The sequence below is a fragment of the Gobio gobio genome, assembly GCF_949357685.1.
Source record: "Gobio gobio genome assembly, chromosome: 22".
NCBI lineage: Eukaryota > Metazoa > Chordata > Actinopteri > Cypriniformes > Gobionidae > Gobio > Gobio gobio.
Window position 1 is genome coordinate 34,128,694 of NC_137118.1, and position 13,211 is coordinate 34,141,904.

The window sequence follows — 13,211 nt, forward strand, 5'->3', positions numbered from 1 at the left end:
ATCTACGAGGCTTTTAAAATCTATTTGTGCCTTTAATATATTACCCCTTAATGCAGTATTTACACCACATACTCATACCAGCATTTATATAATTTTTTGTATAAAGTGAATCACATCACATGGCTTTAAGGTGAATGTTTTGGTTCGCGTAATGCGCTTTACTAAGCCTCTTTATTCCGCATCAAAGCAAATAGACTGTTCACCTGTCACCTGTACAGTGAACCAAAGACAAACGCCGCTAATGATAAACATACTTACCGATGAAACAGTGCTGAAATAGTCTGGCGATCCCCGGTGCGCAATGAACTGCAGCACCGGTCCTGTGGAAACGCGTCTAGCACAGAGTTTGACGGTCAGTGGGACGCGCGCACCATCTGAGCGCGCTCCCGGCTCAATGAGCCCGGCTGGATACGATCCCTTCAAGAAGAGTTGAACAAATCAACGGATCCCCTTCTGCGGGACTAAGAGACTTTTAGCTTGAGAGATGCTTAGAATAAGTTAAAAGTTTAATTTGTCTGATGTACACGCACTTTAAAAGGCAACAAATAAAATACAAATTAAACAAATAGTTAAAGAAATATACGATTGGTTAATATTTGGTTAATACGTATAGGCTATAGTCTTTAAGTAGCCATAAAAAAAATAATAAAATGTATAAATATGCATATACAAGAGTAGAGTGCACACTATTGACATTGTAAATAACATAAAAAAGATATGTATTTAATACAAGTTATTGTCCCTTGTCCCTTGCATGAATTTATGTAGAAATATTGTATTGCATTATTCCTATATTGAACCATGGCATAGTGTGGTTCCAACTCGTTTGCATGGCTATAGCGCCCTCATCTGGACCAACTCTCTGACAGCACTAATCCCTCCTTCTGCATGCTTTTATGATTCTCCTTTTATGTAATAATCTACAAAATCTCCATCTTTTGCACATTTGTTATGCATTTTATGTTAAATTTATATTAATGTAACGTCTCTTGTTCGGGTCTTGGAGCCTGAATACATCTAGAAAGCACAAATCGTTAGTGAATTTAGTGGCATAAATTGCAATAAAACAAAAAATGGGGGGTCCATTTACGGTATGTGGTATTTTGATAGAAAAGCCAAAATGAAAACCCCACACACATATATCACTGCATGAAAAAAGGTGTATCCGGACCAGGATACTCCTGTATACACTGCTGAAATTCGGAAGAATCCAGGAGTATACTGGCCGGATAGGTCAAATTCCATGGATCCGTATATGTCCGTATTCATCCGAAATGGTACCAAATCGGATGTATGTTGTGGCCGTATACTCCCATGCTACAGCCATTTGTTGCCATGGCAAATAATCCCATCAAGTTTTTCCCAGGAGACATTTTCACACCTCTAAACAGCTTTGCCTTCCACCCCCTATTGGTCCTTCATCTCAAACTGGATTGGTTGTTTTTTTTTAAACCACTCCCAAAACCCAGACTGCTATTGGAGGACAGGATGCATTGAAAACCCAGTCAAGTGACTTTATTGGTTACTTCTAAGGCTAAGGGTGGGCTAGGTTTTGTAGCATAGGGACTTTATTGGTTATAGGCCAGCTATGCAGATTTTGCTCATTAATATATAATATATATATATAAAAAATAATCCCCTCTCCCTCCCAAAAGAAAAATACACACAAAACAATTTGAGAAAGTCTGAAATATTTATTAAAAAGGTATATATATATATATATATATAAAAAAAAAACATTCTTAACAGCATTATAAACGAACATTAAAACAATGGTGAAACAAAAACAAGTGAACTAAATGTATTTAAAAGGGATGAAAATGTAAAGGAACAAATGTAAAAATATAAACAGTCCAAAGAACATAAATATACGTTAAATTGAATTGGTAAAGAAACAAAAAGGGAAAAAAAATTAACAAAATGCATTTAAAAGACAGATGTAAAGGAATAAAATACACAGTGAACATAAAAAGGAAAAGAATAAATATACAAATTAAACAATATAAAATGAGAACAATAAATTTATAAGACAAAAAAAAGTGTATATAAAATACACATAAATATTCCAAGTAAACAATATAACCAAATAAAAAGAACAAAGAGCATTATAAACATACATTCAAATGAATGGGGGAAAAGATAAGTGAACAAAATGTTTCTAAAGGAAGGCGACGTAAAAGGAACAACAATACAAAACGTGGAGATCAAAAGCAACATGGACATCTAAAAAGGAACAAACATACAAAGTATACAATATAAAACGAGACAAAGAAATCTATAAATTAAAAAGTGTATATAAAATATATGTAAACGTTCTATATATGGGAACCAATAAAAGTATAAGTATATAAACATAGGAATAAGGAAAATATAAAATGGAACAATTGAATATTAAAATTATAATTATAAAATAATTGTGACCAACTCTAACACAATGTTGTTTGAGCTAGCCAAACCATCCACACTGGCCTTCCATCAACAGCATCATCATCATCTTCATCAGGTCTATAGTTGCAGTCTTCCACAGGTTCTGTGTTGGTTTGTGCAACCCTGGACCTGGTCTCCAGCAACTGCAAAACATGACAGTAAATTAACCACTAAAACTCAGAGAGGAGTATAGTAACATTCTGGAGGGAAAAAGCTTAACCGGTTTCTTAACTTACCCGTCTCTTTCTCTGACGGTTCTGTGTGATGTTATTCATAGTGTTTCTTTTCTGGGCCTTTTCAGACTGAGCCAAAGAATACTTCCTCAGCAAAGTCTCACAAAATAAAATACATCTTGCGACCTGCCAAATAAATCATGAATAATATATAGTTAATGCCAATAAAAGTAAGTAAAACAATTCAATTAAAATGTATTTGTATAGTGCTGTTCACAATACATATTCAGGGTTTTTCCTGGGTCAAAAATGGTCTTCGGTGGTGGCTGACAGACATGGTCATCCACACACACACACACACACACACACACACACACACACACACACACACACACACACACACACACACACACACACACACACACACACACACACACACACACACACACACACACACACACACACACACACACACACACACACACACACACACACACACACAGTAAAAAAAAAAATACCCTACCCACTTGATCTGCAAGCACAAAACTGACAATAAATTTGAAATAAATTCAAAGAAAGTTTGTAACTTTTGCTTATCTTATTTTGATACCTTGATGTTTGTTTTTTCCCCTCATTTTTACACTATTTACTGATAATTGTTTGTTTTGGTAATCATATCAATATTAAAAAAATGAACAAATAGCCTAATTTTCTGCCATATACAATCAGCTAGCTAACAACAAATTTGTTCTGGGTTCACCTCACTCCAGTCTAAACTAAATGATTTTAGGCGATTTATTTTACTACACATTATGAACATAAATAAGCTGAAAGACTGTTGATAATTAAAACTAATTCTTACTATCCACTCTTGCTAAAGTGGGTAAGCACACTTGTGTTCTCATTTCAGGTGTTGTTCTGAGTAAATGATTAAACTGATTCGTGAGTTCAGTGTTGGACGGATCAGTTGTTCGAACCAGTCGTTAAAATGATTCAGTTCAAAGGAGTCATTAGGTGGCAAATCGGACATTAGCAGACGCGTTGTGTGTGAATCCCGTCTTTAGAACATCGCGAAAGATTTGTCAACACACAGAAAACACTACATAACCGGATAGGATTTGTTTCCTGTTTATTTAAAGTATGCTTTATGCAGCTGGTCAGAGAATCAGTCAATGTTTTTTGAGCGCATTTCACACCCAGCGGTAATTAAAGGAAGACGTCTGATAGCGCCACGTGCAACATGGATTCGGTCTTCCGACCTTTTGATTTTGATTAACGTAATATGTGAAACATTAGAAAGCTAAGAATGCTTATTTTGAAGACAGAGAGAGTGCGAGCGGGAGGAGCTCACTGGTCGTTCTCTCTGTCACTCAGTTAACGCAAGCGCAGCAGTCATCTACTACATCAATCATAAATCACAATAACTGATCAAATAAGGCTTTGGCGGGACAAAAATTTGTTCAGATCGCCATAACACCCAGCCCTATCTTAACAATATTACAACACAACAAAACACAGAAACAGAATATGTAAGTTAATCACGATTAGCATATGACTTTAATGCACTAACGTTATATCTTGATGAGCCGTAGAAACAATATAAAGGGATTTACGTTACCTTCTGCCGTCTGCTGTCCGCCATTGGAAACTTAGTCTGTTCGTATTCATGTTTTTTCGTTCTCAGTCGACATCCCACCATCAAAATTCGTCCAAAATAAGATTTTAACATGTTTAAATGGTCCATGCAATGCCATTAATAGACCGACGTGAAGATTAGAAGCCGCGATCGCGTCGCGTCCCCGCGAGCGCGTCGCGTCCCCGCGAGCCACGATCAACGGCAACGGGTGTATAATTCAAACTGAAGGCGCGCACTGTCATTGGCCAGATTTCTGGATGACGTTCAGATTGACCAATCACGCTCAAAAGAACACGGAAAGACAGCAAATAGCCTTGCAAATATAGAAAAAACTTGTTTTAAACAACAGTTAGAAAATGTGTATATTTATTTTTATTTGCTGTTATATTTAATTAATTGGTCAAATGGTGTTTTGTGGTGTGGGCAGAAGTTTCAACCTGGAGAGCAGTGCAGATTTGTACTCTTTAAAAACAATTATTGTTTGATATTTAGTTTGCTATATATTTTGTTATATTTGTATCCAGAATTGAATGTAAAAATACACCTTCACTGTAAAACAGAAAATTAAATTAAAATATCTTAATTTAAATAAGGAAAAATCTGTAAACTAATAGTGTTTTCTCTAAAACGTTTAATGTAAATTTCTGTGAAGTTTTTTAACTTTATTTGACTTAAGATATTTGACTTTAATTTTACGGTTTTTGTTTTGCAGCTGTAGCTGCTGTTTTTTTTAGGTTTTTATTTTTACAGTGTAAATATAAAACTAATAAGATTTACTTCAAAATGACAAAGAATAATGTTAAATTGTTAGTATGGACATAAACATAAATCTTTAATATAATGAGCTAAATATTGTATTACAGTTGTTAATTTACAGATATTGTTTGTAATTTTGCATGAATTTGTTATTTATGAAAACAGAAAAATAATACAGTTATGTTCCTGTATAAAAAAATGAGAATTACTGTAGTTTGTCATTAATGATATAATCCTTAAAATAACAGTCAAGTTGTTTATTTAGATATTGTTTGTAATTTTACATCGTTTTAAACATAATTCAAAATTACAAGAAAATACTGTAAATAAACTGAAGTTTTTTTCTGTAAAATTAGGATTATTTTTATTGGTTGCCTTTTTTTTATTGGTAACCTTATTGGTCAAACCTCAAAACGCCCCTCTTTTGCAGCGTGTTAAAGTTAAGAATCTTAGAGTGACACTTTTTGTTAACAGTTGCAGAGCTGAAAGATCTGCTTGTGTTTCTGTGTTTCTTGAGCAAGTGAATCCCTGCTCTTTTTTATTCCATATTTTTATTTTGAGCATATCAGTTTTTGGTGTTTTTAAAACAAACTTTTTCTTTTTCCACATTTCATCTCCTCTTTATTTAATTCTATTATTGCCTACAATTTGTAAAACTTTGCAAAAATTGTTTGGGGATAGTCTAAAATGTTTGGTTAATTATCCTTTGTTAATTCCATTACATTTCTTTGTTTATTTCATTACATATTCAGATTTTTTTGTGAACGTATATGTTCAGACAGGGTTTTTATTTTGTACTGTTTTTATAAAAAATATTTGATTAAGAGACTCTTTTCATGCAGTGGTTTTAAGGCCCTGACACACCATTCTGATGGTTTGGCCCAGACCCAGGCAACGTGAACCAACCCCACAGTCGGCTTTAGTCATTGCTAGTTCAGTTTAGTGTTTCAGGGCCTTAAGAATTATTTTTTCTGTGCAAAAAGCTTGTTTGCTGTAGCCTACAGTAGACCAGAGATAATTCTCAATCCTGAAGTCCTCCCCTGCCCCCCCTCCCTCTGAGAACAGCCAGCACAAGGGTCAGTCATTAACATATGAAAGGTCTTCTTCACACCTAACAGTCTTCAGTCCTAGCACACCCAGCAGTGTTTCAGCTGTATATGTCCGTGAAATTTCACGGATTCCTGTATACGTCCGCATACGTGAGGTTTCCGGGTTTTTCTGGAAATATACTGTTCCGTGTTACTCTGATCCGCTTTTTCCCACATACATCCGGTAAACATCAAATTACACAGGAGTATACCATGCCCGGATAGTGCCGGATTTCAGTGTTTTCATGCAGTGTATGATTTCCACTGTGGTATTTTGATAGAAAAGCCAAAAGAGTGATGAAAACCCCACAGTCAAACCTGGAAAGAGTCTGGCATCAGTATATACTATATATAATATAATATAATATAATATAGTCTTATGTGATGTTTATCATAATTAGAGTATGGCCACCAGTCTCACTGTAAAAACAATTCTGTGAAATTTACAGTAAAAAAAAGTGGCAGCTGGGGTTGCCAGAAATTTACCATAAATAAAATATGGCAGATTTAATTTAATGTACAGTAAAACCCCACATTTCATTACCTGATATAATGTTAATATACCAGCTTATATTAATGTACTTTTGTAGTGCACTGACAACCACCAAACAGGTGGTGATGAGAAAGTCACATGATGAATGCTGTCAAATCAATTAATCGCAATTAATCACATATAAAAGTTTGTGTTTATATGTGTGTTTACTGTGTATAATTATTATAAATACACACACATGCATGCATATAGAATTTTTTTATATATTTATATATAAAATATTTATATTTATATAAATGATAAATGAATTTAAATATATACATGTATGTGTGTGCACTCAAATGTACATAATAATTATACACATTACACATACATAGATTGTGTAAACACAAACCTATTTGGGATGCAATTAATCGCGATTAATTGATTTGACAGCACAAAAAAATATATAAAGGCACAGTGCACTTTAGTGTAATTCACACAGATACTAAACACCATCATGGTAACACACATGACAAGTAATGCAATAAACATTCATTTAACATTAGATGTAACATAAAACTTTAATGTATGATTAGAAAACAAACTAAGAAGAAACAAAAACACATCAAATGTGAAGTGTAACGCAGGGAAATCCGAGAATGTCAATTTACCTTTTTAACTGTAAATTATTCAATGACTTGTTCTTTTTTTTCACTTAAATTTAACAATATTTAACTGTTAAATTACATTAAATGTAAGGTTAGATCTATTACAGTTATTCAGTGTATATATGAAGAAATGTAATTAAAGGCACAATATGTAAGATTTTTGGATTACAATATCCAACAACCATATATACGTATATTGTTTTCTTGATTTAGTCAAATTTTTTCCATGTCTAATATCGATCTAGCTTACTGCAGTGTGCAAAGTGTCTCAAAGTAGCCGCCGAGCGAACGCACACAGTAGCATTATAACATAACTTTCAACTCACCCAAATAATGTATCTAATATGATAAAACAGCTCTGCGTTACCCCGTTACCCCACATACACATGACCAGGACCAGGAGAAGCAGAAGCAGTCATCTGCGGCATAATAAAAGCTCAGCGAAATCAAGTCGTCATCAAGCTACACCTTTGGTTCGAATATGCTACCTCTGGCAGCGAAAATTACATATTGTGGCTTTAACAGGTTTTTACTGTTGCATTTTTAGTTTTTTACCGTTAAAATCATGATCATTTTTAGTGTAGACTCTACACTGTAGAGTGTTTTTTGAGTCTAAATCAACTTTGCCAGTTTCTTCACACCTGACCTCACTGTTATTCCTTCAATCCTCAGGTCATTACACAATTTTGTGCCAAACATAAGCAGTTTAAAAGGTCCTCCCACTAGGGTCATCATGGAAGAATAAGATTTTCAAACTAAAATGCCTATAAGAGGGGTACATTCAGTTCACATTTCTGTCACAATTATGTTGGTCGTTTTATTTTCATGGGCTTTTAGTTTGTATTTCCTCAGTTTCCTGTGTTTCCTTTGTTCTAGTTTCCAGTCATTATCTGTTGTCATGGGGATTCATTTAATGAGCATAGCTGTCTTTATTTAGTTCATTATCTCTTTGTATTTAAGTCCCTCAGTTTGCTTCAGTTGTTGTCCTGTATTTTTCGTGTCTCGTGCTGTTTGGAAGCTACCTGAGTTATGTTTAAGAAATATCTACTTTTTCTTGTGAATCTAACCTTCTTAATTGGACAAGAGCGTGACAATGTCATATGTTCACTGAACATACTGTACAAATCAGATGATCCCGATACAACCAAAATATAACAGATCCTTTCTGTAAAAGCTAGAGTCATTTCCTTCAAAACAGAAAATACCAGCAAAAGTGTACTTTATTAAAAGTAAAACATGTAATATAATATTTGTTTAATTAATGTTTTTTATATATATAACTTATTGTAGCCTACATTATAGATTGATAGATTGTAATCTTTACTGAAATCCTAATTAAATTAAATTAATTTATAACATAGCCTGGTTTCACAGACAGGGCTTAGATTAAGCCAGGATTAGGCCTTAGTTCAATCAGGACATTTAAGTAGCTTTTATAAACGTGCCTGGAAGAAGTAATGAAAAAAAAAACATTACTGATGTGCATCTGGAGACAAAACAAAGGCAGTGCAAGTTGCTTTCAGTTAAAACCGCTCAAACATGCATTTTAGTCCGGGACTAGGCTTAAGCCTTGTCTGTGAAAACAGGGGATAATGTTTGACAGCCACACAAAAATAACTGTTAAACTGCTTCTGGAAAAACATCCTTATAAAGCCTGGCCTTTTAATCTCTTTGTGACCTATTAGAAGGGAACCCTGCTGATAATAAATCGGGTTATTAGGTTAATTCAGTTCAGGACTCGTTCTGTATGTCACTCTTCATTATAAAACAATCCTAAAGTAGACCGAGCTGTCTCTGAGTCTTCAGTAAATCATTTTTGTGTGTCTGCTGGGTGATTTTAATACAGGGGTTGGACAAGTGGCCAGGTCACTATGCTGGTGGAGGAAAATGTTTTCTGACTCGCTTCTCCAAAACACCTAAAAGTGGCTCAATAATATTCAGATCTGTTGACTGTGCAGGCCATGGGAGATGTTCAACTCCACTTTCATGTTCATAAAATCAGTCTTGCTTTGTGTATTGGTGCATTATGCTGATACACAGAACCCCCTTCAGGGTACAATATTTGAACCATTGGGTGCACATGGTCCTCCAGAATAGTTTGGTAGTTCTTAGCAAGTGACGTGCCCATCCAGAACAAGTGGTGGGCCTAAGGAAGCCCATGATATCACATCCTAAACATCACTGATCCACCCCCATGCTTCACTCTGGGCAACAACAGTCTGGGTGTTAAGACTCTTTGGGGCTTTTCCACACAGTAACTCCCATGTGGGAAAGATAGTGAAGGTGGTGGACTCATCAGAGAACAATACATGTTTCACATTGTCCACAGCCCAAAATTTGCCCTGTTGGCACCACTGAAACCAACATTTAGCATTAGCACTAGTATAGCAGCCCAACCATGAATATAGACTTTGGAGCTATTGGAGCTCCTGGCGAAATGTTTTGGTGGAAACAGGAGAATCAAGATGCGTATTTAACTTTGCAGTGAGTTGGGCAGCTGTGCTTTTATGTTTTTAGATAATCCTGGTTAGTACCTGCTGGACATCCCTTTCAATCAGCTTCCTCTTGCGTCGACAGTTACTCCTGTTTGGATGCAGTCTGGATACCACAGCTCTCAATTTACCACAAAGACTGGGTCACAGATGAGCCATGCGAGACGCACACCAACAACTTGTCCTCTTTTGAACTCTTATTTGTCTCCTATTATGATGTGTGGATTGCAATATTTTATGTACAGCTCTACTATTGCTCTGCTAATTTAACCTTCACATTTTGCTCTTACTGATGAAATGTTAAATCAGTGAAGATTGGCCACCAGAGACTGAAACCCTGAAAATAAAAAATCTAACTGTAGCTTTCTTGACCTTGATAAGCTAGTTCAGGTCTGTTTGATTGGGGTTGGATCTAAACTCTGCAAGACAAGCCCTCCAGGACCAAAGTTGCCCATCCCTGGTGTGAAACCTCCATATTGGTCAGTGTTTCAGTTTCATTGTACAACCCCTGTATCAGGTAAAACAATACGCATACAACTTATATCTAGTGGTGTTTTGGTGTTTTGAATGAATCTTTTAAGTGAAAGCGAATCTTGTTTGTGAACTAACTGAGTTAGGACATCTCGGCTGTGTCCTAAATCGCCCCCTATACCCTATATTTGAGGGGACAGCCATTTGTAGTGATGTCAGAAACCATAGTGGATGTTATTGATTGCACTTATTCAATCCCACAATGCACTGCAATCAGGGCCGTTTCTAGCCATTTTGATCCTTATTGGCACCCAAATCCTTATTGGCACCCCCCAGCCAAATCTTAAAAAGCAACATGGTATTACTGGTATTAATTTGAATCCTTATTAACAAATACATACATACATATCATTTTGGAACTGTAATCCTTATTAACAAATATATACAAATAATTTGGAAACTACGTATAAAAGCTGTTCCAGTCACATGAAAGTAACAAGAATAAATATTGATTCAGTGCGGTCTTTGTTTCTCATTGACGCTTGAACTTCCCCTTTAAATAACGCAACGCTATACCCTGTACAACAGAGTGAATGTGAACGAATGACTATACTATTTTTCAGATTAATATATATATATTTTATAAATATTTCTTTGAATAATCTATTGTGCCTGTGTGTGCTGCCCTTCCCTTAGAACTGGGGCACGTTCAAAGCTCAAACCGGTGCGCAACGTTTTGCTATGGTTTCCGGTTGAACGTCATGTTTCCTGGAAACGGTGTGCAACAGGTTTGAGATGCGTTTTATCTCGTTTGGTGGGTGTGTCAAAAATGTCAGCCCAATCAGCAGCAACATGTATATAAACCACGCGGTTTTAAAGAGACAGCTCACACAATGGGTCCAAGTAAATTGGGATGTTGTCTTTTATTCTGGACGGCAAGGGCAGTGATTGCATGTATTTTGCAGTATTAAACACGTATTTATATCGATTTCATCAGGCTCCGAAAATTCCTCGAAAAGAACACAAAGAATGGCCTTCTCAGCTTCCGTAGCTGCAACTCTTGTGTCATCAGAACAGGGTGTTCAACGCAGCACCGTTTCCGTTTAAAAAACGTTTTACAACGTTTTGTCGGGGCTGAACGCAGCCCTCAATGAATCGATTCAGCTTTCAACACCATCCGTAAAGATGCATTAAATTCGACAAAGCGGTTTAATAAAGGATAATAAATATTGTGAATTAGCACATTTTATTATACTATTTTTAAATTGGCCGTTGAAGTTTTATATGGGACAATTACACACTGATCCTTTAACAATGCATTAGCGCAAAAACACACACCTTTTGGAGGTGCAAGTAAGAGAAGAAAGCTTCATAGAGTCTAAATATAATGATATCATGAAATGCTAAAGTGAGTGTGGTTAGCCTACATCTTGCCTCTATAATACACAGCGAGCAATATTACACTATCTGCCCATTTCACAGCGTGATTTCTCGACTGCCACAAATATGGCCCTAACAAAATACAGATTTGTGCACTTTTTATTGTTCCTGTTTTTTTAATTGGCCTTTGAATTTAGCTTCATTGTGTGGTTAAAAAAAAGCGTTACCTTGCCAAAGCTTTGACCGAGCTCTTTGATCTAATGGTGTTGAGTGCTCCAAATGCAAACTTTACATGCAACATTTAGACAGTAATTGACAGTACTCTGATAGTGTTAGGGGAACCAGTGGGGGCGGCAATCATATTTACAAACACCCCTGATTTGCGTTCATTGGCGCCCCTTCAGCTGATGGCGCCCTAGGCGACCGCCTTGTTCGCCTATGCCTAAAAACTGCCCTGCCTGCAATAACGAGTGTACAACTGATGTACGCTCCACCATAGATATGTATACGTAGATGCCACATTCCACCGCTCCAGACATGTCGGCACACCCGCCATCTTGCAACGGTCAGTGTGTCGTCACTCACAGTAAGGATCAACGATGCCACAAAATTCTGGTTGTGAAACCGCAGAGATTTAAATTCCTGAAGAAATGGGATAACTTTTCACAGGTGAGAATGTGTTGGTTTGTTCACAGACCGCTCCAATATGGTGGACGGCTAAGCGGTCCATTGAAAAGGCCGCTTATGAGGCATCTATGTTTCAAATGATAATTAAACAGCAAGCGACAAAAGCGGTTGCCCTATATGGCGCACTCAGTGTCCGAATTCACTCATTTGTTTTCATTCACTCCCTCAAGTGAACTAAGCCTATATTAGTGGAGTAGAGAATAGTGAACGAGTGTATAGGGGGCGATTTCGAACACAGCACTCGTTCATGAATTAACTGAACGAAAAAAAGTTTATCCTCCGGGGGTCTTGTTTTGGACAATTCAGTTAAGTGAATGATTCAATGAATCATTAGCTGTGTTCACCTATTCACTTGCCGCCAACTCATACAGGGGCTGTGTCTGACATCACCCACTTATATCCTTAAATAGGGCACTATTTGAGAGGAAAACCATTTGTAATGGTGTTCGAAACCATAGTGGACGTTATCGAGTGGACTCGTTCAATCCCACAATGCACCAAATAACGAGTGTTCAACTGATGTACACTCAAAGGCTAGAGAATACCCATAATGAACTGTGATAGTCGCACCGAATTAATTCCTGCGTCTGCAGAGAGTGTCCGGTTGGGTATGAGTAATATCATACAGGTAGGGCTATACATTACTTTTTAATTTATTATTAAATTGTTTAATTAAGTTTTTTTAATTAAATGTTTTCATTTCTACTGGAGCTGCCAGTTTTCTAAGTTTCAACTAATTAAACAGCAAGCTCAAACTATGCAAAAGCGGCTCACTCGTTTTCATTCACTCAAGTGGACTATATTTGTGGACTAATGTAGGGAATAGTAAATGAGGATATAGGGGGCGATTTCGAACACAGCCAGAGACACTGAACGAATCTATGAACAAATCTTTTTAGTGAAAAGTTTCAAAAGAGTTAAGTCTCTTAGATTCATCAAAATCACGACAAACACTAGG

The 13,211-nt window shown here is 36.3% G+C and overlaps 1 protein-coding gene across 1 annotated transcript in view; it reads right to left on the reverse strand.

The window, feature by feature from the left end:
* myo18aa (myosin XVIIIAa) overlaps positions 1 to 455 on the reverse strand; it is a 59,101-nt gene extending 58,646 nt beyond the window's left edge. Inside the window, exon 1 of the mRNA XM_079804594.1 lies at positions 259 to 455. The gene's annotated coding sequence lies outside the window, so the exon portion shown is untranslated. The remainder of the gene's footprint in view (positions 1 to 258) is intronic.
* Positions 456 to 13,211: the final 12,756 nt, after the last annotated feature.